At 38.1% G+C, this 27,779-nt stretch overlaps 1 long non-coding RNA gene across 1 annotated transcript; it reads right to left on the bottom strand.

Annotated features, from left to right (window-relative positions):
* Nucleotides 1-6,771: 6,771 nt before the first annotated feature.
* On the bottom strand, nt 6,772-27,503 carry LOC145990324 (uncharacterized). The gene is made up of 3 exons (XR_014441968.1): nt 27,385-27,503; nt 10,547-11,349; nt 6,772-8,150 (listed from the first exon to the last, which is right to left on the bottom strand). It is a non-coding gene; the product is annotated as an uncharacterized LOC145990324 (long non-coding RNA).
* Between the last annotated feature and the right edge of the window lie 276 nt (nt 27,504-27,779).

Below are 27,779 nucleotides of genomic sequence, written 5' to 3'. Positions count from 1 at the left end.
AAACAAATATCGCCGAGATATTTCGCACATCTCATGTTTGTGTCATTATCTGTAAAATGAATGGATTTAAAACGTTTTTCATGTCAAAGTGGAAATGTCCATTGTTTGTTTTTATTACAAAAATGCAAAAACAATCACTTAAGTTGAAAATGACGTATAGAATTCTTCGGGAAATTGCGAACATCTCCCGATCCGAAAATTTACCAATTTCGTCGGGAAATGGCGAATTTTTCCCGTTTAACACCCGCTTTAGACGAGAGCATTTTTCTTAAAATGTATGCCATGACCAAAATGCTACCGTGTAAAGCGAGAAATCTTATGGCATTTCAGATGCCATGTGCACGTATGGAATAATATTTTAGTTTTTCAATTGTAAACACCGCGCACTCGCCTAATATGGCGTAACCATAGGCGTAACTCGACCTGCCTTTCATGCTGTATATGTTATGCATTATAATCGCAAAAGATAGACGAAAAGTTACATGGAATGTTTGCGTTTCGTGTAAGGTACTATCTGCTATAAGATTTTTGGAAGCTTTTACATAGCATTTATGCTAACGAAAATGCTTTCGTCTAAAGCCGGTCTAAGAAAATTTCCCGTCCCGACCACAAAAATTATTTCCCGCACACCCAGCTATATTGGACCTGGCAACTTTGCAGAGGTCGAACACTCACTTCCGTTTCCGACATTTTTTTATCTGAAGAAAATGATCGCTGCGCGAAAATTAAATAAAATTTCCAGTGTCTGGTAAGTGTTTCCTATTTTCGTGTGCATGTTTTTTTGTAATTTGTGTTACCTCATTCTTACGGGCGTCGAACTGGTTCGTTATCCTCTCCTCTGCAAATAGACATCGTTCATTTCGGGCAGATAGCTTGTTTTTAATATTATTACAGAAATGACGTGCCTCTAATAAGTATGCCAACAGAATAACCAAAGTAGAAAATGCATTAGATTAAAAAAATCTAACGTAAATGCAAGGTTCAGGTCAGCAAAACTTCATGTTTTCATATTCTACCATTTAATCCAAGTATAAGTAGCCTAGTTTCATAATTTTCAAAATTTTAAAAAATTGAGTTTATGTGAAAAGTCATACAACAAATTAATGACTAAAATTTCCCAACTAACTTTTAAGGCTTTTCTTTGAATGCGGTGTGTAAAAGGGTAACACTTTACTATACCGGAGACGGATTTCTTCACATTTACAGTAGAAAGTACTTACGCAAATCATTTTCTGTAGCGTTGTTGATGTTCGGTAATGTAGTTTTTATCCATTTTAATGTGAATGCATGTGGTTTTCTACGAAAATCTCTTTCCGACGCGCTATTGCTGCTGCCGCCATTTGGTTTCTGCATGAGAGCACAATGTTCCATGTGTTTGATGACGTGTCGTTGTCCGTATATGCTAAATTGAACGAAAGGAGTGCTAATGGAACCTAACCTAACAGGCCTAACCTAACCTAGTAGGCATACCTCGCCCTGTGGGGCTATCCTGAATTTTTGGGCTAACGTCAGTGGTTTTTGGGGCTAACGTCAATGGTTTAATAATTACTCGGTAACAGTTTCATGCATCGGAGACACATTTAAATCGGATATTTTGTCTTTCTTGTGGTTTGTACTTACCAATTATGTATTGCGGAACATAGTGGAAGGTGCCAATATGCGTTTTGCACGAAAACAAAAACTTTTTCTGCTAAAATAAACCATTTTCCTTAATGCTACGGAAAGCACGTCACGGTGCGATATCGCTTGCTTTGCGAATTGTAACGCTTCTTTTGTTTTCGAATATCAATGTTTCCAACTCTATTGTGCATGAAAGTTGTAAAAAACCGGGGATCAAAAACCATGCACGGGTAGCCCCACAAACCATTGACGTTAGCCCCAAAAACCATCCACGGGTAGCCCCACAAACCATTGACGTTAGCCCCAAAAACCATCCACGGGTAGCCCCCACAAACCATTGACGTTAGCCCCAAAAACCATCCACGGGTAGCCCCACGAACCATTCACACGAGGTTAGGTTAGGTTCCATTAGCACCCATTTCACCCCTAAATTCATCGAAAAACCATTTTCCTTTCTCGAAAAAAAAACGCGCGTTTCTCGAATAAAAAAAACTCGCGTTTCTCGAAAAAAATCGCGCGTTTGGAAACCCTGATTCCACTAGCGAGATCGCGTGACTTCCGACGCTAGAGCCATCTGCAGGTACATGTTGGAAACAACGGCATGATGTTGTCGATTTTCACAAAATGCGCAATATTATTACATGAAAAGTGATTATTTATTGTTCTGCTGCATTGTAGGATGAAGTTTTAGGAAGAATATATATCGACGGAGGTTGTAAACCTTGGACAAACTCATTTCCGTAAGTAGTTTCTTGTGTAAAATTGAAGAAATGTGTCTCCGATGCATGAAACTGTTACCAATTACTCTTTATGTCAAAAATTGAACTTTTTTCGTGAGTATAGCAACCAGTAAAGTAATTACAGAATATCTCTATATTGTAAATTCGGTAAAAATTTACTATCCTTCGGACACCTCTATTTTTTTGGTTTCGTCAATTTTTGACATTGATACTTACGTATCTGCTTCGCGGAACATTCCTGAAGGTGTATTAACGTTGTTTTGATGAAATTAATTGCAATTTTTCACATTACCAGAACGTCTTTCTGGTAGGTGTTTTCCCTTGCCTGAGACACAATATCGCGAGTACACCTTCCTACATAATTGCGCGTCCGGCTTCTCTTTTGCCAAATTTTTGACATTCAAACTTACGTATCTGCTTCGCGGAACACTCCTGAACGTGTATTGACGTTGGTTTGATGAAAGTAAGAGCAATTTTTCACCTTACGACTACTTCTTCCTCCTACCTTTCCGTTTGCCTCACACACAACATGGCGCGCACACCTTCGTAAATAATAACGCGTAGGAATGACGCATCGGCCTTGTTTTTTCTCGATTTTCAATTGTTATGCAGTGTTTCAACCTTCGGAACCCAAGAAAAGCCCGTCGACAAACTTAATCAAATCTATTTCTTTTTAACTTTATTTTTCGCGTTCTGACACCAAATTTTAACTATGTATCCCAACCTAAACAACTAACCTATCCACGCACCAATGGTTCGTGGGGCTAGCGCCAATGGTTTGTGGGGCTAGCGCCAATGGTTCGTGGGGCTATCTTTTTCACTATTGAAACCTTTGCGTGGCCTACTAACCTATCCACGTGCCAATGGTTCATGGGGCTAGCGCCAATGGTTCGTGGGGCTATCTTTTTCACTATTGAAACCTTTGCGTGGCCTACTAACCTATCCACGCGCCAATGGTTTGTGGGGCTAGCGCCAATGGTTCGTGGGGCTATCTTTTTCACTATTGAAACCTTTGCGTGGCCTACTAACCTATCCACGCGCCAATGGTTCGTGGGGCTAGCGCCAATGGTTTGTGGGGCTAGCGCCAATGGTTCGTGGGGCTATCTTTTTCACTATTGAAACCTTTGCGTGGCCTACTAACCTATCCACGCGCCAATGGTTTGTGGGGCTAGCGCCAATGGTTCGTGGGGCTAGCGCCAATGGTTCGTGGGGCTATCTTTTTCACTATTGAAACCTTTGCGTGGCCTACTAACCTATCCACGCGCCAATGGTTTGTGGGGCTAGCGCCAATGGTCCGTGGGGCTATCTTTTTCACTATTGAAACCTTTGCGTGGCCTACTAACCTATCCACGCGCCAATGGTTTGTGGGGCTAGCGCCAATGGTTCGTGGGGCTAGCGCCAATGGTTCGTGGGGCTATCTTTTTCACTATTGAAACCTTTGCGTGGCCTACTAACCTATCCACGCGCCAATAGTTTGTGGGGCTAGCGCCAATGGTTCGTGGGGCTATCTTTTTAACTATTGAAACCTTTGCGTGGCCCTACTAACCTATCCACGCGCCAATGGTTCGTGCGGCTAGCGCCAATGGTTTGTCCACACCCGGCACAAACTTTACAACACACCCACCACACGTCATTCTCCAAACCCTCGATCCACAGTTCTAACTCTCGTCGCAAACGCAGGGAGTTCGAAACACTGGATACCAACAAAACACAATCACGACACGTCATGATAGTCACGACGGTGTATGAAGGTGATGGTGTATGAAGGTGTACGAACTTCATGGTATACGCAGATGTACGCGCCAAACGCTATCTCCGTCGGAGAATTAATTTTCAACGAACAACATGAATTTCAGCTCTGAAACATTCCCAAATCACACAAAACACCTTCCTGATGTTCGACAATGCTACAGGAACTAATTACGGTAAGTAGTTTCTTCTGTAAAAATAAATAAATGTGTCCGAAGGATAGTAAATTAGTACCGTAAATTCTTACCCTCCAAATCGACAAAACACTGGCACAACGCGCGATGAACGGGTAAGCTATCGCCATATTGTGTGGAAATAAGGAAGAACAGTAAGTACTCGTAAAGATAAGAAATAGGCATTATTTTCGTTAGAAATTCATTATTTCACCTAAATAAATGTTCCGCAATGCAGAATAGTATGTTAGCAATGTAAAAAAGTGCGAAATAAATCATTGACAGGTGTCTCAGGTAAGTAAAGTAGTACCCTGAAATAGATTATCAGTACAATTTATAAAAAAATCTTTTATAAAATACTTGAAAGTACTTACGTTGGTGAGTATATAATTTACGTGAAACTACGTTTCGGGATATAACTAATCCCTTCATCAGGAAGACATACTATGCCAATTTAATTACGACATTGGCTGCATCAGACAATGCGTGGATCAAGAGGTATGGTAAAATAGGTAAAAATGTTATAAAAATGACTTAAGGCTGCTGAACGCATAATAGTGCCTTATTCCTACCATTACGTTAAAATTCTGATGGGTGTTTCCATAAAAACACTAAAACAATCATACTCGTAACATGTTAAAAACCAAATTTTCAGGAGTGGCTCATTAAGATGCTGTACACTAGACTGAGGAGGCCTCTCATGGAATGTCAGAAGTTGTGCGGTGCAGTGCATTCCCCCTCTTACTTCCTTTCCCTCCCCTTTACTTCCGTTGGGTTACATCGTATCTAACTTGAAATCTATTATTTCGTGAGACGCGTTAACCATGGCCAAGGTGTACTGATAATTTATACTACGGGAGTAAGTCGCACCTGCATCAACATGAATACTAGAATAGATGCAGTTTTCTATTTGATTCTTAACCTGTTCAGAAAGCCTCTGCCTTACATGCCTTTTCATTCATAATAGTTACTAACAGGCTTCCTATGTCTTTCATATGTTGTAATTAAAAAATACAATACTTCTAATTGCATGACAGTTCATTAAAATGTAAATATTTCTTTGTAACTTAAATTTGCCTGCTTTTGACCAACTTCCCACCTGTTGTAACTTTATTAACCATGGAATATCAGTCCCGAAATGAGCATTCTTAATGAGAAAACCAATAACAGATCTCAATATTTTCTGCTAAAATTTGGGTGTATATGCTTTCTCTAAAAAAAACAACTTATAACTGATATTAAATTACTTCCCTACTAAAAAAATCTTAAACTTTGATTTTTTGGTCAAAACTTAATATCACTTTTGGGCCTAAATTTCAGACATTTGCATCAGAGATGGTGAAAAAAGGTACGGAACAAACAATGTTTTCATGCCAGCTTTCCATCGTTACCATAATTATTACAACTGTCTGCAAAGGCCAAAAATGTCATGAAACAAGAATGACTGCCATTTTTAAACAAAGTTAAGTTTTAGAAAAATAATGCTAGTTTTGAACTACCTTTGCATAGGGATTACAACAACAAAAATATGAAAATTTAAAAAATGGTGAAGCAACCAGTGCTGGACCATTTGGGTTGACCCAAATGCAAGAAACAAAAAATGATAGCTTCAACTTGTTTATTAGAAGAAAACTTTCATTATTACAATTCATACAAAAGGTGTACCAGGAACATCATTATTTATTTACAGAAGAATGAGATGGTCGGTACATTTTGGAATGTGTAAAAATTACTTTTTCCACTTCTTTATATGTGAAATATGATAACCGTTGGAAAAATATTTGTCTCAAACTAAAGCTGTGCTTCAAAGTAAAATAAAAAAATGCAGTCTTATAAACAGTCTCTCTCTCGTGAAAAACTAACCATTGTACATCTAAATTATGTATTCTATACTAATATGAAACACTTTGCACAAAAATAGAAGACAATATAAAAGTTTATTTGGGAGTAAGAACATAACTAAAATAATATGGTTCATAAGAATATGTTTTACAAGTAATTATTAGGCCTGAGATGATGCTGATGCATTTTTTTTTATAAGAATTGCATTGACGGACTTCAAATTAATCATAATACTTTTCCACATGTCACTTTCTTGAAGCCTAAGATCCTAGAACTTTTGTAAAATGCATAATTTTCATTATTTTGTCAAAAGCATTTGTCTGCAAATTTATTGCTATTTTAAAGCAAAACTCTGCTAGATTGATGTGACTTAGTTCCAATTTTTTAAACTATGTTTTAAATTCCAAATATTGACATCTATATCAGTTGGAAACTGTGTACTGGGATCAGCTCATCTCAGCCCAGTATTTATACAACTCTTGAGTAATAAATGCATGCTTTTCATCTCATAAAATGACGAACAATACTGTAAATCTTTTTATCATTTTCTGCAATCGTGCAAACAATTTTTTATTCAATCAGTCAAGCAAAGCACGTTATCATGAAGTATTTCATATAATATGAGAGTCATCCAGAAAAAAAGGAACGTTTTGGTGCAAAACACACACGAGAAATAATGTGTGCAAAAAAAAATTATGGTACAGAAACTACAAACCCCACTCTACTTTTCCACATATTCGGTATACCCATTCAAACACTTATCATGGCATGATACCAGTTTGTTGATACTGTCATTGTACACATTGTACTCTGTTGCTGTCAATGTGCTTTCCAGAAAGAAACTATAGCACACTCCACCTACGTCCCCTCAGTTTGAGCCAAGCAATGAGATGTGCACGGTATCGTGCTGTGAGCCCTGAATATGACAAAATTGAGAATCCTACCAAGTGTGAGGTGTGGAGTGTGATAAGGTTTCTGAATGAGAGAAAAGTTCGTGCCTGGGAAAATCATAAGCAAATAATATAAGTGTGCAAAAATGACATGATAAATAAAAAAAAGTCTTCTTCGCCCTACAAAGGTGACATCATTATACCATAACAAATAACACAATTCTCACTCTTGTATTTTCAGTCAGCTTTCTTGTGAGAAAGTTTTAAGAGTTGAAATACTGCTAAGTGAAAAACTGCAACATACAAAACATGATCTTGGCACTTTCAAGCTAACGAACAAACACATACAAATGATCAAAATGAATAATATATCTATGAACACTTGGCCAAAAAAAGGAATTTTACAGAACCATGGGCACGTGGAAGAAAAATAATAATAATAATAATAAAAAAATAATGGCGATGTGGAAAAGACAAATATAAGGATTAAAGATTGTCATGTTGAAACAGGAAATTTTCCCATAAAACTTAGTGACACTCTTTTGTACTGTTCACTTCCCTGAGTAATTATACTTGTTACTTTTACCATATTTTATGTTTGGAGTAGTATGTCCTCATGCTCATAAATCCCCTGAAAAAGCAGTTTTGGCCAAATGTGTTTTCTTTTCCTTAACACATGACTAGAATAAAAAGGAACTATATGCTTAAAAGAAGGAATGTACTCCAGTCAAGAATGCCAGATAGCACCTGCAAAGGACCTTGATGTGCTGACGACCCATTGCCCTACAAAAAGTCACTTGTCTCCTACTCGATTTCAATTGTATGTTGAACCATACAGGCATTCCTCTCATTTTCAAACAGCTATTCACCTCCACTTGGAGCAATGATATTCCTTATTCAATGACGGAGCAACATGCAGTTTGTTTTAAAATCAACATTTAAAATGTTCATATACTGTTCATATATCATGTAAATTAATACGGGTTATGTATGAGGTTATACAAACATGATTCTAGCTGTAATTTCTTTGCATAAATTCTTCAGATGAGTACAGCTAATCTACCATGTATTGAATGTGGAAACAATTCTATTGGCTCCATTTCCTTTCAATGGATAAATACTTGAAATCACTGGTTCTGAAAGACAAAATGAATTAGATGTACTTCTTTCATTCTCCCACAAAATGTTTATTTTAAGTTTAAAACTCAGAAGTTATCATTACTTAAGACATATTAATTTTTCCCAGGTAATAATAATCTGTTGACAAAAATATGAACCATACCTGATCATTGCTTACACTATTGCCTTCATATCAAAGAGTTCAAGGTTCAATCTTTGGAGGAGACATATTGGACAGTGGTTCAGATCACACTTTAAACTGTACTCCGGTGCAAGAATTAATTACATTTAATCCAATCTTGTATTAGTTAATAAATTAAATGTTTTAAGATAACATTTCAAAATTTGTAGCTATATTTTAGTTGGATTCACGGCTTTCTTAGCCTGCAATTAAAAAAAAATTAAAAGTTAGAAACAAAATGTTGTTATTCTGGGCATATTACGCATTGATGGTAAGCCTGTGGTGCAAATGGAAAAGTGCACCTCTACATCTCTCAAGTGGAGCCAAGCATCTCTTGAAGATGTCCCTTCGGCATTCTGGTGACACTAGGATAGTACAGTCACGGACACTGCCAGCTTGTAATGAATACACTGACTTTCAATGGAATCGTTACAAGCTGGCAGTGTCCGTGACTGTACATAATTAAAGTTTATATTATCACTTTGTTCAAGATCAGACAATATCCCTTCTCAATAACTGAACCACAGCATGTATTAGAGACAATTCAGCTATTAAGATTTCTACCTAAGATAGCTTTTGATATCATGCATTACAGTCTAACAATCAACACAACCTATGCACATCCAGTGGGCAAGTAGGCTTTCAAACTTTAAAGAATCAGATTCCGGGAAATTTTTTTGCAGGCTTCATATCCTTTAGATTAAAATTTTCTGGAAGGCTAATGCCCTGAATATCAGCTATTATCTCTTTGTGGTCTTGCTACCGAGAATACAAAATTGTAAATACCTGATCAAAACATTGAAAGTGTATTTTGTCGACCTCCGTGGTGGAGTGGTTAGCACAGAGTGCTTTGTATGCCAGGGATCCTGGGTTCGGATACCAGCCTGAGCATGAATGATCTTTACTAGTGTTCATTCATCAATATCGTTATATCATTACTCATTCTCATCTTTGCGATTACCCAAAGTAGTAAACCAAATCAAACAATCAATCCTTTCTTTTCTCGTGATTGCAACTTGACATGACAATATGAACACCGAATTGTATTTAATCCCACTGTAACGTACTATGAATGAAATCTATATGTGGGTTGTACCGAAAGTAATGCAAAAGTGGTCATAACCTCTTTATTAACTGATGTAGCTTGTTCAAATTGCACATCTATACAAACCAGCTACTCAACATAGTCTCCATTTAAAGCAATGCATTTGCACCATCGTTGAACCTAACTCTAGAATTCTCTTTGAAAAAAGTTTGGTGTGCACTTTCACTTTCACCTCATCTGTGTCATCAAATCGTTGTCCCCGAAGACTGTCCTTCATGGAACCAACCAAGTAGAAGTCTGAGGGTGCCAGATCTGGCTGTCCGGTGGATGGGGGACCTCGGACCAGCCCACTTTGCCGATCACCTCATTTGATGCCAAAGAGGTGTGTGGTCGCACATTGTCATGGTGAATGTGGATCGCTTTCAGATTCTTGTGCGGTCTCTTCCTCCTAATGGATTCTCTAAGCTTATGGAGTGTCTCAATGTACCGCTTGCTGTTGATGGTACGGCCGCATTCCAGGAAATCTAGGAGAATGACGTGCAATCAACTCATCCACTCACTGACGATTCGTGTCAGTGGTCGCAGTTAATGGTCTCCCACTGCGCGGTTTGTCTTGAATGCTGGTTTCCCCTTCTGTAAACATCTTCATCCACCTGTGCACATTGCTCTTGTCAATGATGTACACATTCTGTAGCCTTCTGTGGATGTCTGGCAGTGCACACCGGACTTTTTTTCAAAGAGGATAATAGAGTGGGGTTCAACAATGGCGGAAATGCATCGCTTTAAATGGAGACTATGTTGAGTAGCTGGTTTGTATAGATGAAGAGTCACTCCAACTACACGTGCAATTTGAACGATCTACATCAGTTAATTAAGAGGTTATGATCACTTTTGCATTACTTTCCGTATGGCCCTCGTATAATGAAGCAAAATTGGGTGGAGGGAAATTAATAAGTCTCAAGAGTTTGCCACAGCTGGCTTTGATTTTGTTCCCTGCAGCTCATGTGAAGATGCTTTGGCACAACAATGTGTGTAAACTTTGTTTCTTTCTGCTCCACTTATAAGAACAATGACTCATTTTCAAGAGTCTTCAAAATAATATTGTGAAGTTTTCACAACTTCTTTTAAAGCAAATTTCATTCTACATGCACATAAACACCTGAAAATTCAAAGAATAAATAATTTACCTTGAGTGATATGGAGCTGTGGTTATGGTGTGAAAGGTACAGTTTCACCTGAAATGTTATTGCTGATGCATCCTGTTAGTGTATCCTCCAATATGTCTGATGTCACTGACAGGAAACCACCTGCTGCCTTCACCTCACCGTAATCCAGTGTGATAGATTGCATCTTACCAGAAAACTTGTACTGATTTCCGCCTATATCTGTTAGTGTAATACTACAGTTAAAGTCTCCTTGGGGTGATACTAGCTGGCACCAGTATTTGAAAGTACCATCCTTTGCTGCATACGACTGATAGATAAATGTTGCAAATTCAGGAATTTTGTAGATGCATATATGATGTGGAGCTGCTTCTTTTGTAAATTTCCACACCCATTCAACATTGCCTGAATCTGAACGATTCATGATTCTCGTTGGTGTCTCGTGCACAGTGCTCAAATGATCAAGGACAGATGTTAGTGTAATGTTTTCACTGCAACCAAGAACTGGACACTTGAAGGATTGAAGTGTACACCACTTTGCGTGAAAGTCCCTTTCATTCAGCATCATTGATTCCCGGCACCCATTTGCCCTAAAGGGACATGGTAATGGAATGGCACGTACAATACATTCCATCCCATAGTTTCTTATGTTTGTGCTCTGACCTCTGCATTGTGGACACAAAGGGCACCTTATGTTACATCTGCTGCATATGTGGTGTCCCTGTTCACACATGTATGTTGGTGGTGTTACTGTATTGTAACACACAGGGCATTCCAACAGCTTCCATAATTTTTTTAATGGCATTGTAGGATGTTTGTCTTGAACCCTGTAATTAAAAAAAACGTATGAGCTTACCAGAAAACAAACAGTACAATTTATTATGAATTGCCATATTGCATTCATAGAACATTTTGATTTGTGTAGCCAGTTGTGAAAATACACAAGTCTCCCAATCCACAGGCAATCCTTTATTTCTATAAGGGACTTTTTCCACGTCAGCAAAATTTCAGAATGATACATACAGATGGGAGACAAAATAATACAAACACCTGTGAAAAAGTATGCCACATTTCACACTGGCAGTACAGCAGCACTACCTGGCACTGAAGTCTGCCACCTAGTGGCCGTGAAGGGGAAGGTATTAGTCTGTCAACAGCAGTCATTGGTGGTGCATTCATCTATCGTACGCTCTCAAGAGACGCTGCAATGTCAGACCTGACAGAGTTCCAAAGAGGCATGATTGTTGGAGCATGCTCAGCTGGAGCCACGGTGACGGAAACCGCAAACCTTGTGGGGTGTGCAAGGAACACAGTATCAGGGTTATGACAGCGTACACAATACAAGGTAAGATGGCGTCTTAAAAGCACAACAGTGGATGAAAGACAAAGCTTGCTGCTCGGGATATGAGGGTGTTGAAGCATATAGTGGCCCGAAAGCACAAACAATCGTATTCCGAGATAACATCTGAAATGAACAGGCATCTCCAGGACCCCATTTCAACCAAAACTGTCAAAAGGGAACTCCATGCTGCAAACATTCATGGCAGAGTGGCAATTTGTAAGCTGTTGGTGACATTACGTAATGCTGTCAAGCGACACCAATAGTGCAGAGTGGCCCGAAAGCACAAACAATCGTTATCCGAGATAACATCTGAAATGAACAGGCATCTCCAGGACCCCATTTCAACCAAAATTGTCAAAAGGCAACTCCATGCTGCAAACATTCATGGCAGAGTGGCAATTTGTAAGGTGTTGGTGACATTACGTACTGCTGTCAAGCGACACCAATAGCGCAGAGCTCACAGACGTTGGTCCCCACAGCAGTGGCAACAAGTCATCTGGTCTGATGAATCAATATTCACGTTATTTCAGACCACCAGGCACATTTATGTGTGGAGAACGCCCCGAGATGTGTTTCATCCTGACTGCCTCTTGACAACTGTGAAACATGGAGGTGGGTCCATTATGGTATGGGGTTCGATATCTTGGCATGGTGTGGGACCACTTGTATGGGGTTCGATATCTTGGCATGGTGTGGGACCACTTGTTTTTCTGCATGGGAAGATCAACACCAATCACTATCGGAGCATTCTGGGGGATCATCTCCATCCTTTTGTCCAGACTTTATTTCCTGCGGAGCGGCCGCTTTTTCAAGACGACAATGCTCCTATCCACACTGCTGGGTCTGTCCAAACATGGTTTAAAGAACATGATGATGAAGTAGGACATCTTGAATGGCCCCCACAGTCTTCTGACTTGAACATTGTAGAACATTTGTGGGGATATTTGGAATCCAAACTGCGTGCTCGAAGTTCGCCTCCAGCCACACTTTAGGAATTAGAGACTGCTCTGGAGGAAGAATGGCTCCATATTCCCTTAAACATTGTGCATGACCTCTATGTGTCCATCCCACGCATCATGGGCATTTTCTGGGGGGACACAATTTTATACCAATTCTATATGTATATCTTAACACAAAAATGGGGGGATCGTTTCTTTGATTGACTTCTTATTGATTTTTAGTTATGGTTATTATATACAGTTGTTCTACCTACCTGTGAGTGATCGCGGCAATTGGGTTGAAATGAAACACCACCTCTTATGCCTTTAGAATCAGTTTGAAAGGGGGAGGGGGCATGCTGTTCGCATTAATACAAGATTAGTCAAGCGGACAAACTATTAAGAATAAGGGTGATCAGTACACTAACAATGGCAGTGACCCTGAGCAATTTTGCATGTTTTATGTTAGCAAACATGAAAGTAAGCCGTGTTTTTTGTTTATTTAGTCTTTTAATTTCAACTGCAATGAAAGGAATCGAATTTCATGCACCTTTCAATTGTTGGTATCTTGGCAAGTGGTAAACTGTCCGGTGTTTCTTTGTGGTAGTTCCAAGTCTGCTCACAACTTCAGTTTCAGGAACGATTTGTTTCGTTGTGTGTGTTCCTGTGCTACAACTGACTGGATAATTGCAACATACTGTCAGCTTTCGTTGTTTAAAACTTACGTATTTCAAAAAATTAAATCTAATTATTCACAAACAAAAATCAATTACTGCATGTTTATCCACACTATATTTGTGTGTGTGTGTGGGGGGGGGTTATGATAAACAATTCTTTTAGGGGGGATTTTGATGAATGATTTGGGGGGGGAGATGGGCACCTCTGTATGTATGTGACATAAAACAAAGTTGTCACCAAGATTCCTTTGCACTGTGAGTCAGAAAAATTCTTGTAATCCATATTATATTTTTGTGTCAGTGTCTCATGTTATTAAATTTGTATAATTACTATAAGACACTGCAGTTACCATGCCAATGTTTTCTTTTAAAATTAAAGCTTAATTTCTCGGTTCTGAAAGGCTATGAAATAAAAGTGTATGCACTACTTCTATTAGTAAATCTTCTTTAACCCGAGAAAGCCCATGACTTTATTTCTGTGAGTTTTGTGATCATATTAACAGGGTTTATTGGTTTTGCATCAAAATGGAATAAAATGAAGAGAAAAAAAAAGATTTTATTATCCTGCTCGAAAATACAGGGGTGTCACCTGTAGGTGACATCGGGCATTCAAGGTACCAAAATGAACATGACGTTGGACATCTCTGTTTTATACCTCCCTTTTCATTTTTATGTAACACAGATGATATTAACAATGTCAGAACTTGACATAACACTGTTACACTTTTTCCTGTTCATGTATGTGCATGAAATTCGTACCAACAGTGTATGTGTAATGCTACACCGCACCTCATACATATTATCCGTGTCCTCTTGTGGCAGTGTTCACATGTTCTTTGAGAACACTCTACCTGTACATGTTCGGCAATGTTGATGTCTTGTCTGACTTCATTTGGTACACGCAAGGACACAGAACCAATTTGGGGACTTCTGTAAGGAGGTTTTCCATGTAAACGGCAGTATGATTCCACCAGTGATCGTCGGAAATCACAATATGTCACACTTTTGCCATTCACTTTCTTGAAAATCAACCATGCATTGTGGCATGCTGCATCTATTCCAAAGGCAAACAAGGAGAACCACCAGTTTTTACCCCTGAAACTGACCCTCAAGGAGTGAATGTTCTGGTCGAAACGATTGACGCCACCCATGAACATGCCCTCCCGATTCCACTAGCATCAATTGTTGTCTCTTCAATTGTTGTGGTCTCTTGTGAATCATGATAACTTCTTGTGAGAACTTTCGCCTCGGCGAGGAGCATTGCTGGAGGAAGGCGATTGACATCTGTGCAATTCTCATTCCCACTGTCTTCATCTGTGAATCCATCATCATCAGGTGGGAAAAGAACCTCATCAATGTCATCATCATTTTCTTCAATAAGTTGTAATGCTTCATCAAAATTCAACCTGAAATGATAGTAGATTCCAAGTTCAAAAATTTGTATTATTTTTCTATTAGTACTAGACTGTAATACACATACCACAACATTACAGTGTATATCAGAATAAGATACTATAGTATTGTTTTGCCCCCAAGATTTATCATTATTATTGATGAGGAAAGCATTTTCTTTGTGTTTATTTTTCAAGTCTCAATGTTTTTATTGTTGTTGTTACAATAATTATAAATCATTACTCACTGGAGGACTAAAATTATTAAAATTAAATTTTATTATTATTATTATTATTATTATTACATCATTGTTACAATATTATATTGTAATTATATTATTACTACAATTATAATTATTAAAATTAACGCTAAAATGCAATTATGTCCTAGTCCTTTATACATTTATGACTTCCAAAGCCCAATGTCACCTACAGGTGACACTACAAATTTAATCAACAATTACACCAACTAATTGTTCAGGGAGAAAATTTATTTTTACCAGACATAAACCTTAAACCTTTAAGAGTAAGTAAAAGTAATAAACTTCTAATCATCTTACCATTTTGATGTTTTTGAATGTCCTTCTCCAGGAGCAGGTGATGTGTCGTCCTTCCTAAGGGCAACCATATTTACTTCAATAGTTCCAGAAAGTTCCACAAGATGTCCCTCAGTTCAAAAGTGCAACAATTCAGTTGAGAAAGAGTGAATGAACAGTTTGACATAGAAAAAATATATGCCCGGCCACAACATACAATAAAAAATAATATTAAAAAGCTGTCACCTACAGGTGACATTGGGCTTTCTCGGGTTAAATAAGTTTTATGAACATGCATATGGGGTCATTCCAAGCCAAATCATCACAAGAAATTGAACTTATCAACCTGACCATTTCAAATTTTCATGAAATTTGGTAGGATGGTAGCTAACTAAGTCCAGATTTGAAGTTGATCAGTCAGTTTCACTGCCGCTGTCGCGACGTTAAGACTGGCCCCTTTGCTTTCCTTTTGCACCAAAGACAACCGCGTTTATTTTTTGGGTCCAGAGGTGTAGAGAAGGCGAAAATCCATGGAAAATTTTCAGCATAATACATGAACAGTGTGTGGCCACGAAAGAGTGTCTATGAATGGATTGAAAAGTTTAAAAATGGTCACACAAGTATTAAGCATAAAGAAAGAGCCAGAGGTCTGCCCATTGATTAAAGTATCCATCACCCATGTGACATTGTTCTATTTGGCAGACAAGCGAATACTGATTAAGTGGCAAATCTTTTGCAATTTAGTCACAGTTCTGCTCAACAATAAACATTGTTTGCTCCTTCCCAAGATGAATTGATTTAAAGCAAGTTGGTTTAAGCCGTGATTTAAATCACTTTTAAGAAATAATTTATAGAATAATGTACATAAGGGTTTTGTAGATATCAGAATCACTTTTGGTGAAAGTATATTAATCTCATAATCATTTAATGTTTATTAGGCTATAAGAAAGGAAAAAAGAAAACACACACGAGGTGAAGCTCATACGAAAGGAAATGTAATATGTAAACTGTAAACACACGTAAATTCTCTTGATTTAAAATTCAATAATATTTACAGGCAAAAATAGCAAACATTTTGTGTAGAAAAATGTTCAAAATACTAATCATGTTAAACTGTAAATAGTGTCATGGTAAAACAATCAAAGCCGGGAATCGGATTTCTTCAAATTTAAAGGAGAAAGTACTTACGGAATTGAGTTTCTGTGTAATTTCGGAAGGTCGTAGAAGTGTTTTCTCGCATTTTTCAATGTATTTGGCCGCTAATTCATGTATTTTTCTATAATAATGTCTGTCCGATGCATGAAAGCTGTTGCTTGCATTTCCATCCATGTACTTGAACTGGATGTTGCGAGCATCTGATGACGTAATCCCCGGTAAGTGTTTTCAAACACACAGTTTTTTCACTATATTGCCCAACCGAAAGCAACCTAACCTAACCTTACCGTTATGGTGCGTGGGGCTATCGTGATTGGTTTTTGGGGCTATTCGTGGATGGTTATACGATCCAGAATGGTTTTTGGGGCTATGCGTGAATGGTTTTTGGGGCTATGCGGTAATTTTTCTGTTAATAATTGCCGTTTGAAACACAACGCTAGTCAAGATTTGCCCGCCATTTTGCGTGTTCAGGAAGCGAGAAAAGAACTAATAATAATTACTCGATATGTCGACAATAGATACTTATTTCGTTAAAAAGAGCAAAATCCCTTCTTAAACAATCTTTCGCAATGCAGAATACGTAAGTACGAATGCCAACAATTACATAATAAACGAGTTACAGCCGATTCCCGGCTTTGACAGTTTTACCTAATGTCATTATCATTAAACTCTAAATAAAATTAAGTTAAAATTATAGAGTTCAACTGAAATTATTATAGTTTCATTAACACACTCAACAAACATTTCCACAGTAGGTTCATGCATACAGTATCAGAAACACAAAAATGTATATTTACATATAATATTTTATTTGCTTTAATCAAACCTGTTCAAATATTTTACAGGCCTGTTTACTAGATAAAGCTTTTCTATGAAAAACATATCTATATGCATGATGTCAAAAACCATACAAGCAATTTTAAGAATTTTTTTTAAAAATAAAAAAATCGATTTAAATTTAAAAATCTATTTAAATACAAAAAATCACCGAAATTGATTTTTTAAATAAAATCATGATATTTATCCACCCTACTCCTTACAGTGAAATGCTTGCAATTTGGAACATACGCCAGAAAATTATTGTGTTATTGTTTGACAAGGTCCATCTGTATCCTGATGTCCACACTGTTAAAAATAACCTCCAGATACTTAAGGTTGATATAGGGGGCCTTCCCGGTGGGGTAGTGATAACGTCAATGCCTTGTAATCAGGGGTTCCCAGGTTCGATACCTGATGGAAGCACACAGTGGTTCGGATCCCACTTAAAACTGTAGGTCCAGTCCCAGTTAGCCTCTCTGTGCATAAAAGTTAACTTAAAACAAAAACTCAAGGTTGTACCATTAGTCTATCTCTTGTTTGGTACACTCAAAGAGGCACTGAGTTGCTGTCGATTCATGTTGAACCACAAACCTAAGGAAACGGTGCATGCAATTTTTGCTACACAATCTAAAACGTTTTTCCTGAGGGTATTTAGATCTCTTGCAATGACGGAACAAATGCATTCAAAAGCAAGGAAAATATGTTGAAAACTAATTTCATGAAAAGTTGTGTATTTTAATTGAAACATTGTTCATAGCTGCAATGCAGATAATTGTTGACTTAATTTTATACATTTAACACTGAAAGTAACCACCATTTTGAACTTCACACAACCAAATATGTTTAATTATGTGCTTGTTTACATTTTTCAGAATTGCGCCCAAAGTAATTTTTGCCTATACAGAAGTTTCTAGAAGAGAGAAACATTAGAGGATATTTTTTTTAGACCAACAAATTCAAATTAATATTTCTGAAAGCCATTGGCATTTGCTAGATGGGGAGGGGGGTTATGAAATTAATAAAAAAAGTATTATATGCAAAACATAGGAAATAAAAATAATTATTGTTATTATTTAATGCTGCTTCTTACCCTTGATGAAGATGACAGATGGTGGATGAAGGAATGAACACAGTGACCATGCTTAAAGTTTGAAATGTTGGGAAAAACAACTTTTTTTTAAAAGGAAGATTTTCTCTACAACAGTTTTTTGGTTTGGTAATTTCCGCCATTTACTCCCATTTTTAATACCAATAACTCTCATTTCAGAACCCGCTAAACTCTTCAATGGACAAATCTTGTGCAAATATATTTCCAAACATCCTCTGGATTCATATCCATTCATATTTTATTCCCTTAACATTAGATACGGAAAAGATAGCTAATGTAACTTACACAGATTTTGTTTGATCGCGTTCATCATAGCATACTTCTGCAAAGCTTTATTATTATAACCGGTGGTCCTCGGAGAAGTTTCAGCATTATGTGCAAACAGTAGCAACACTGCTGCTACTCATAAATTGTGTTGGTCCATCTCTTAGGCAACTCAATCACACACTGCTATGTGAGATCTTGGCTGCCCAAAGGTCACCACTCAGCTGACGACACCGCAAGCTGGAGAAGGAGATAAGAAAATGCGTACCAGCATTTACGGCAATTGTTATAGGACCTTGGAGTATTATCATTTTCATGGAGTGGAGATGCAGTTAGCGTGAATAGTAACAATCTTAAAGTTTTGACAAATATTTATGCTATGTATGATTCAGGAAAGCATATGTCAAACAAAACCTGATTATCCCTCTATAATGCTGCGACTGAGCTAGGCAAGGTGGTGGTGGAGTCCACCAACTGTATTATAACTTTTGTGGCTTGTCCTGTTTCAGGGTGGCTACTCTCCGGGAATTATGCGTAAATTCTATGTGAATTTTTCTCCGTAGATGTGAAAAGTTGCAACTTCCACCAGTCCAAATCCCATTGAATTTATACATATTTATTAATACCCTGAGGCAAGTTTCTCACAGTTTAGCTTTTATTTTTATCAAGGAAGGAGAAGAAAGTTGCGTCGAAAATAAAATAGAATTATATCAACCCGTTTGCTTTGTTAGTGTCCTTTGCAGAACAATCTATTTGTTAGTGTCCTTTGCAGAACAATCTATCTGACAGATGAAAGATTATTGCAAGATATCTTGAAGTTGATTAGATGAATTTGAAATTCTTATACAATTAACCATTTTTCATAGATTAATATATCCCGTAACATTTGTGACTTGTGTGTGTAGATCTATTCCGACTCTTGAGCATGTGAAATGTCAAATGTAAACTCCGCAATTTTATATATACACACACACCATTTAATTGAATTAGAATTTTTTGATAAATTGGAATCACACAGGCCCTTTATGTTGTTAATACACTTGTGTGTGGGGGTGGGGGTGAGGCAGTAATACGTAAGGAAAAATAGAGAAAATAACTGCTTGCACCCTTGAATGTTTGGAAAATTCTCCTTGAAAACCAGGAATTATACTTGAATTTTATCAAGGTCCTAGAGTGGTCACCCTGTGTTTGTGATCTTTGTGATTGACGTGTGTCCCTTGGAAACTCATTAAGCAAAAGAGTATCTTGTTTGTTTATAAGTTGGAGACAATTACGGAGTGATGGTACTGCAACCAGCACACCAGCTGCAGTGTTAATTTTCCTTTTTTTGGTGTTTTTCTGTTGTCTTATTTGTGCCGATTAACCCAAATGTAAAATTTCCAAGACTGCCAAACAATAAATCCAATCCTTGATCAGGCCCATAGCCAGAATTTTATTTTGGGGGGTTCATCTCTTATCAGCAGCTGCAATCTAAAGGCAAAATTTCTCAGTATGTTGCAAGTTATTATGTAAGATATTTAATCAGGGCCTCCCCGATGGCACAGTAGAAATGTTGTTGCCTTGTAATCAAGGCATCTCTGGTTCGATACCTGGTGGAGTCACATTCCACAGTGGTTCGGATCCCACTTGAAACTGTAGGTCCAGTCCCAGTACAGCACCTTGAATAGGTCGTGTGAAAAACAGGACGGTTCTGAGCTCTCTGGTGGTTCCTCTGAATTATGATCCGCTAGAGGTGCTGGTGTTGGCACCACTATATGGTATTTGTCTATTTATAATGGAAGTAAACGGAGTCTCGCTGCAACATCTGGAGTCTCGCTGCAACATCTGATTCTTTTACATGAAGCATTTCTATGAATGTGATAACTGCTATGATATTTTGTACAATGCTCGTGAAGATATATCCGAACATTCTAGACATTCTGTTATCGTGACTTTCATTAATAATACGAGAGAAAATATATGCGTGGAATGCTCTTGGTAACTCTTAAATATTTGTGTATGTATGAATTAGGTTCATTATTATTATCATCATCATCACACACTGTTATTATCATCATTTCTTTTAAAGCAATACACACTGAAGGATTTGTATTTTTGATATTTACTGTCGCTTTTCTTCCACTTGAAACTAATCGCAGTGATGATGATAACTGATGATTGCATGAAACAACAAAGGAAAACCTACAAAATTCCCTTAGTGCCATCAACATGTGTGTAAGGAAACTCTCTGACCAATGGGACAAGTGACATGGGATGTTCACACTGATATGACTAGTGACACAGACACTTCCAGACTGTAAAATAGCATTCATTATGCATGAGGGTCCAGCAAACCATTCAGCAAGCGACAAGTTAAGCAAACGTTACTTTGGTTGGAAAGCTCCTTAAAAGAAGGGTACTCAGACCGAAGCGACGTGCCACGGGGGGGGAGTTCCCAATGAAGTGACAAGCGACTTGGTACCTTTAGTCTATTAGCAAGCATTTGCTGCTAATTGTGCAAACAACAGATCTAGGTGACACGATAAGCTGCACATTACAACAACAGATCTCAGCGACATGATAAGCTGCACGTGTCACTTTGTCACTTGCGTGTCGCTCAAACTGGGCCATTTCCTCAATAGCTTGCAGCGTGTTGCAGTGGTTTGTTTTTTGCACATGCACGATATGATGAGGACTTGCTTTAGGAAGATTGTGCACCGAAGCTGCACGCGACACTTGTCACTTGAGGATTTCACCAACAGAATGCTGGCCTGTGCTGCCTGTCATGGCGCTATGGTGTGAAACATTGCTCTTGATTGGCTTGATTCGCTTCGATCTGAAAGCTGCCTTGGACCGAAGGACCAGTGTCGCTTTGGTGTGAAATTCCCGTATCATTTGTCGTGTGCCGCTTTGGTCTAAAATCTCCTTGAGGAAACGGTGCAGTCAGAGCTTGTGTCCCTACAGTTCGAAAGGATGCATTGATTACCGACTGCTCGCTTCCAAGCGACACTTGTGGTTTGTCAACTTGGTATGAAATACCTCTCAGGATACTATTTATATTCTAATAACATAGAAAAATAAACTCTAGTACACAATCCAACACCTGACGTCTGGAATCACATTGCAATGTTACTTCTTGTGTTATGCATGTTATTTATTTATTTTATTTTACTTTTCTTTCCAACTTAATGCCATTTCATGACTGCAAATCACTCCACAAATATAACTGTTTCCATCAATTCACTTACCACCTTTCAAGGCAATCAGATCTACACAATATATTCCAAAAACTAACTAAGCTGTATTACTTTCATAAGAAAATTAGTAGTGGTACTGATTGGACTGCCATCTATGTTGTCATCCACCTCGGAAACCAGTTTTCTTTAGTCATTTTTCCACACTTCCTATTCAAGGTGCTTTAGTCCCAGTTAGCCTATCTATGCATAAATTAAACTTAAAATATAAATTCAATTCAATAAGATGTTTAATCCTGCTAAGGAAGTAAAATTAATTACCACTATGTACTATATCCAACGAAATATTCATAGGATTTCAAGGGGGGCTCAGCTGTATGACACCTGTATGTGCAAGTAAACATAATTTAAATTTTATTTTCGTCTCATTTGTTCTGCTCTATGCTAATCGTGACGATGAGAATGTATGGAGAATGATTTAAAGAGGATCAGGAAACACTGACATGACCACAATTAGGTCACCTGGCTTCGTAACATGTTAGGATGACCACTACGGGGCTTTCAAGAAAAAACATAGGTAAAGGTGACCTCTCTCATTCAGAGTATATACTTCGCAACCTAGTGATAACCTTTATGTGATAATAGAACATAGGATCCTTGTTTGGGACCTGGTAACACAACAGGTTACTATGTAACATATAAAAATGTTACAATAAATGTAGTTGCTTGAGAGAATAGAATTCCAATTTTTAGGCGCAATTTAGCTCTTTTCTGCCAATCCAATGTGACAACACTGGCCTGTTCCGCCAGACCTGAAACAGACTTGGCCCACGCAATAATCCCATAACACTCTTTGTCCTAAACCCAAAAAAGTCTTCCCTTGCATTGTACTCTCATTGCCCACCCTCTTCTCTTGTTATCCCTTCAGGGTAAACAAAACTTCCTACCTCTTCGCTTGTGTCGGCTGCATAAAAAAATGTCTGCTTGCAATATCTATTCGACGACAGTATTAACGCATTAAATAATGTTTCAACAACTTCCAATTTTTTTAAAATTTTGCTTGCCACTGCTACTTGCAAGAAGGAAACATGAAAGACCAAAAGTGGGTCCTACCTTACCGATGATTACATCTTCACTCAATTAAGAACTCCATTGTTCTTGTATTTCAGTCCAGCACTTTCTTCCATAAATCTGATCGCTATGCACGACACGAATCACAAACAAAGCTCTACCGCCACGAACCTCGTGCTCCGAGCCACGCTCCCTTGTAGCATCCTGAGCAGTGAAAGTAAAACTATTTTGTAAATATAATGCGTACCTAGCATTTTAATTTACATAATTTGGTATGAAGACTTACTTTACAAATATAAGTTCTTTAGACTTTCTGTTTACGCTATGGTGTTGGGTGAATCGACAAGACCATCAGCACTCTGACCAGAAAACGAAGTCAGAACTACAGTACTCCGTAACTTTCAATTTCACTTACACTTGTCGATGAAAGGAAGGAAAACAAGTTTCGTACACGATATCGAGAATGTACAATGAAATAGAAATATCTCTGCACGAACACAGGCTAATGTTTATAAAAAATGCTGGTACACCACAAATTTCCAACCCTGGCGGAAATGCAGTGTTGCTGGTATTATGTTCTTCCTAGTGGGTCGGCCTCATCAGCACGTTATAAGCATACGTACAGTACTCTTAAGATTAGGTTTCCCAGATATACAACCGTACGGCAGAATGTGAAGAGGAGAGGCTCCAGTAGATGTGTCTCACTCCGTGGAAAGTTCGTATACTGGACAGGGTTAGAATTTTTTTGTAATTATCATAAATGAATATACCAAATTTTTGCATTGCATTACATATGTTTTGACGAAATAAGTAAATACACCTTTAAAAGAGTAATGGCGTGGGTAGGCCCGGCCTCCTGGCCTCATAGGATGCTTCGCCACTGCATCGAAACCAGTGCTCAGAGTGGTTTGCACACTGAAGAATGCTATCTCCCAATTAAGAAAATTTCCCTAACCTCACTAGGATAATTTGCGGAGCAATTACAGAATACCGGAAGTATCTCAGATTGCTTTCAAATTTGGCATTCTCACTAATTTTGGCATCCTAATCACAAATCTGCAGTTAAAAATTGGCGGTCACGTCTAGAGAATGCAAAATAAGTAGAAACGAAGTAAACACCAGTGATTTATGAAGGAAACAACAATTTTTTGCAATTGATGAGCGTTCAAAAACTATGTTTATGAATACCCTGAATTTTAAATATGCTTGCCTAACCTAACCTTACATGAATGGTTCGTGGGGCAAGTACAGCTCACCGCCCAGGAGATGATCCCCAACGGAAGTGCAGTGATGAAGCGACTCCACTATTAGGGTTAGGGGAGTGCACCCTGAGTGAGAAACATATGTGGGCTCGCTGTAACCCGTGCAGCAATACAAGTCGTTTAAGGTTAGATGTCCTGTTTTACCTGGGCTAATCCTCTTTTTCGAGTCCTAAAAATGGTCCGTCCAGATTTTTAGGAAAATTTGGAAATATTCTCTTTTCTGTTATTTGATAATAATAATTAATATTCTTTCCGTCTTCAATTTCAAAGTAAAGAAATACGACACACTCAGTTGCAAGCGCAAAGAAAAGTTGTTGAACTTTTGCGTCTCTTTTGTTGTCGCTGCTCGTCGTGTAAGGTTTTGATTTCAAAGCATTTCTGATATCTACCGTGGCTCATGGTGATCAGCAAGTATCTAACAATAGGTAAGAATATGCGATACGCCGCGGCTTTCTTTGATTTGAGTTTCACGACATCAGAATTCAGAAATAAACAATAGTTTTTAACTGCTGTTCTCCTAGTTATTACATGTCAGTGGAGAAGTGAAGTAATGTGAATCAGCTATCTTAACCACGGAGATCTGAACCATGCCGAAACACAAATGTGATTTTAGTAACGACTTACCTTACAAAAATAGTTTCCTGACTTTAGGCCTGGAAGAAACACTCCAAGGCAGAATGTCTTGCAGAATGTCAATTTATGTTATTATTTTAAAGTAAGAGACCGAGTTTCACAACCGTATAATATTACGGGCATAGTGAATATATATTAGAATATTCAGACATATGCCTATAATGAGGCCTATTATTAGTTATACGGAAACGGTGTGAAATTGTTTTACAGGGGTGTGTGATCTATAAGCTCACCAAATGCCGTATATTATTTTTAATATTCTTTGAAATACAGTATAAATAATGCACAGGATAAGCAATACAAAAGTGTTCTGGCCACTGAAAAAAACAGCAAACTGTTGCTGCGGACACGCGTGTGATTGACGCAATCAACTCTCACCCACTTCGAAAAGGATACTAGACCACAGCGGAAGGCTTTCTGTGGTAACAGTTCGTTATATCGGAGACACTTTTCTTCAAATTTACAGGAGAAACTACTTACGGAAATCAGTTTCTGTAGTACTGTCGAAGTTCTTCAAGGTATTTTCTTTCATTACAATCTGTTTCAGCCGGAAATCAATTCCCGGTGCTTCAATTTAAGCGAAAACGTAACCATGCCGTTTTTTAACTATGTTTGCCTAACCTAACCTTCCGTGAATGGTCCGTGGGGCTATCCGGGAATGGTTTTTGGGGCTATTCGTGGATGGTTATACGATCCCAAATGTTTTTTGGGGCTATGCATGAATGGTTTTTGGGGCTATCCGTGAATGGTTTGTGGGGCTCGCACCATGACATGTGTTCCGTAACACTTTGAGAATGGCTTATTTCACTGTAAAAAATGTTTCTAATCGTGCGAAAACCTTAATGGCACCTTCAAATATGTTCCGCAATACACAATTGGTAAGTACGAACCATACAAAACACAAAATATCAGATTTTAAAGTGTCTCCAATATAACTAACTGATACCCTTTCTGCTACCCCTAAAATCTGCAAATGAACCAGTCCTTCCCTTCACCCCCGCTCCCCGTCTCCCCTCGTTTGGGGATCTTCTCGTGAACGGTGAGCTGTATGTTTTTCACATTTACTAAAGACGCCATATTGTCACATGTAAAGCAACGCTCCATGGAACGGATAGCGAACTTCACTTGTTCACATCATCAAACATTGCGACCATATTAGTGTATGCGATAATAGTGGTAATGTATGCATGATATTTCGCATTTTCTAGATGTGACTGCCAATTTTTAACTGCAGATTTGTGATTTTGAGGTCAAAATTAGTGAGTATACCAAATTTGAAAGCAATCTGAGATACTTCCAGTATTCTGTAATTATACCTAATTTGCACAGTATCCCTACTCCCACGTACTGTATGCTCCAACAAGCATCCACCACCTATCCCCTAACTCGAAAAACATACACCCAGCTAGGAATTTCCACTTCTGGCAGTGATCTAAACTGCAAGATTGATTTATTTGCTTTTTTTTCATAACTTTTCAGCAACTTTTGGCTAATTAGGACGATGGGAAGAATGGTCACAAACGCATATGGACGACACAATTCCTATGAAGAATTATCCTGGCTGCAGGTCCAGTCGCCAGAGCCTTGTTAGTCTGCAAAATGCAATATGTGGTTGATCTAAACAATACAGTTAGCAGTCTACTCTCTGATAGCAGTCGGTCAAAGTTTACATCCAGGACATGCTAATGTTCCTTTTTCAAATGTTAGTTTTTCAAATAGTCTCATATATAAAAAAAATATCGAGTTTCTTGGCTACATTTGTCCAATTTTTTTTGTCTGACTGCCCACCATCTTAAGAGGAGAATACAACTCAATATTTGGTAATCTCTGTATTTTCTACGTGATGGTTATTTTTAGATATAGCTACACACGAGAAAAAATACTGACCCTAATTTTTGGAAATTTGACGCCACCCAGTAAACGAACCTGCTCTGGCCAACAGACTATTTTTTTTTTTTAACTAAACGCGCATTTACTCCAAATCGTCGTTTTGCATGTGGATATATTAAACGTGACCTTGAAACGTCACTGCCACGTCACAAAGTTGAACCTACTTTTCCAGACCTTGTCATCTATCCTTGCCTTCTAAGTCATTGATGTTCATTGCTGGGTATTCACGATAAGCCCACAGATGCAGTGAAACATTTTAAAAAGGGAACAAGAATGGTAAGGATGATAATACACTTTTCCACGTCTCTGCTAGCTTCACTGCGTACACTTTTTTGTAACATTGCACGCAATAATACGAACATAAGCAACTTTTAATAAGAAATATTTTTCTCGTAAGAATTATTCCAAATCCTTTAATTTAATGCAAGGAAACACCATGTTAACTGCTGATAGCATATTGCAAATGTTGAGGATACGCAGCATTGCTTTCCTGATAGATGTGTCTAACAGCAGCTAGCTTGTAACTAACAAAGTCGGCTTACATTTACGGAATTAAGAAAACTTGTCAAAACTTTTGTAAATCATGAATGAATATTTGCTAACCTTAGATTTCGGAGCACAATATTTCGAAGCATTTGCAAAACACGAACACTGCAAAATGTTTGACTGTTACATTCGGCACATTCACAGCTGCTTCTTCCACTTTGTATAAACACCTTTGTTCTGGAAGCTTAACGTAACGAGTGTTACCATCTCGTAGACAAGGGTGTCCCAAGATATTATTTATTGTGGTAAGAATACCCCTGGTGGGTATTTTCGTTAGACGTGTCAGCGATTTGTTCCCACACTTCCAAAACAACCCCACCCGAAATTGTCGCGACTTGTGTGGATACAACACATTAACGGCGCCAGGAAAAAAAAAAAATATGGACATAGAAGTCCGGAAGAAGAGAAGGGGCAAGGGGTATCAGGACACCCCCTTGTTAAAGAAAGTTCAT

The sequence above is a fragment of the Lepisma saccharinum genome, chromosome 7 (genome assembly GCF_977018435.1).
Source record: "Lepisma saccharinum chromosome 7, izLepSacc3.1, whole genome shotgun sequence".
Taxonomy (NCBI): domain Eukaryota; kingdom Metazoa; phylum Arthropoda; class Insecta; order Zygentoma; family Lepismatidae; genus Lepisma; species Lepisma saccharinum.
Note: the sequence above shows the minus strand (reverse complement) of the source record. Positions and strands in the feature narration are given on the sequence as shown.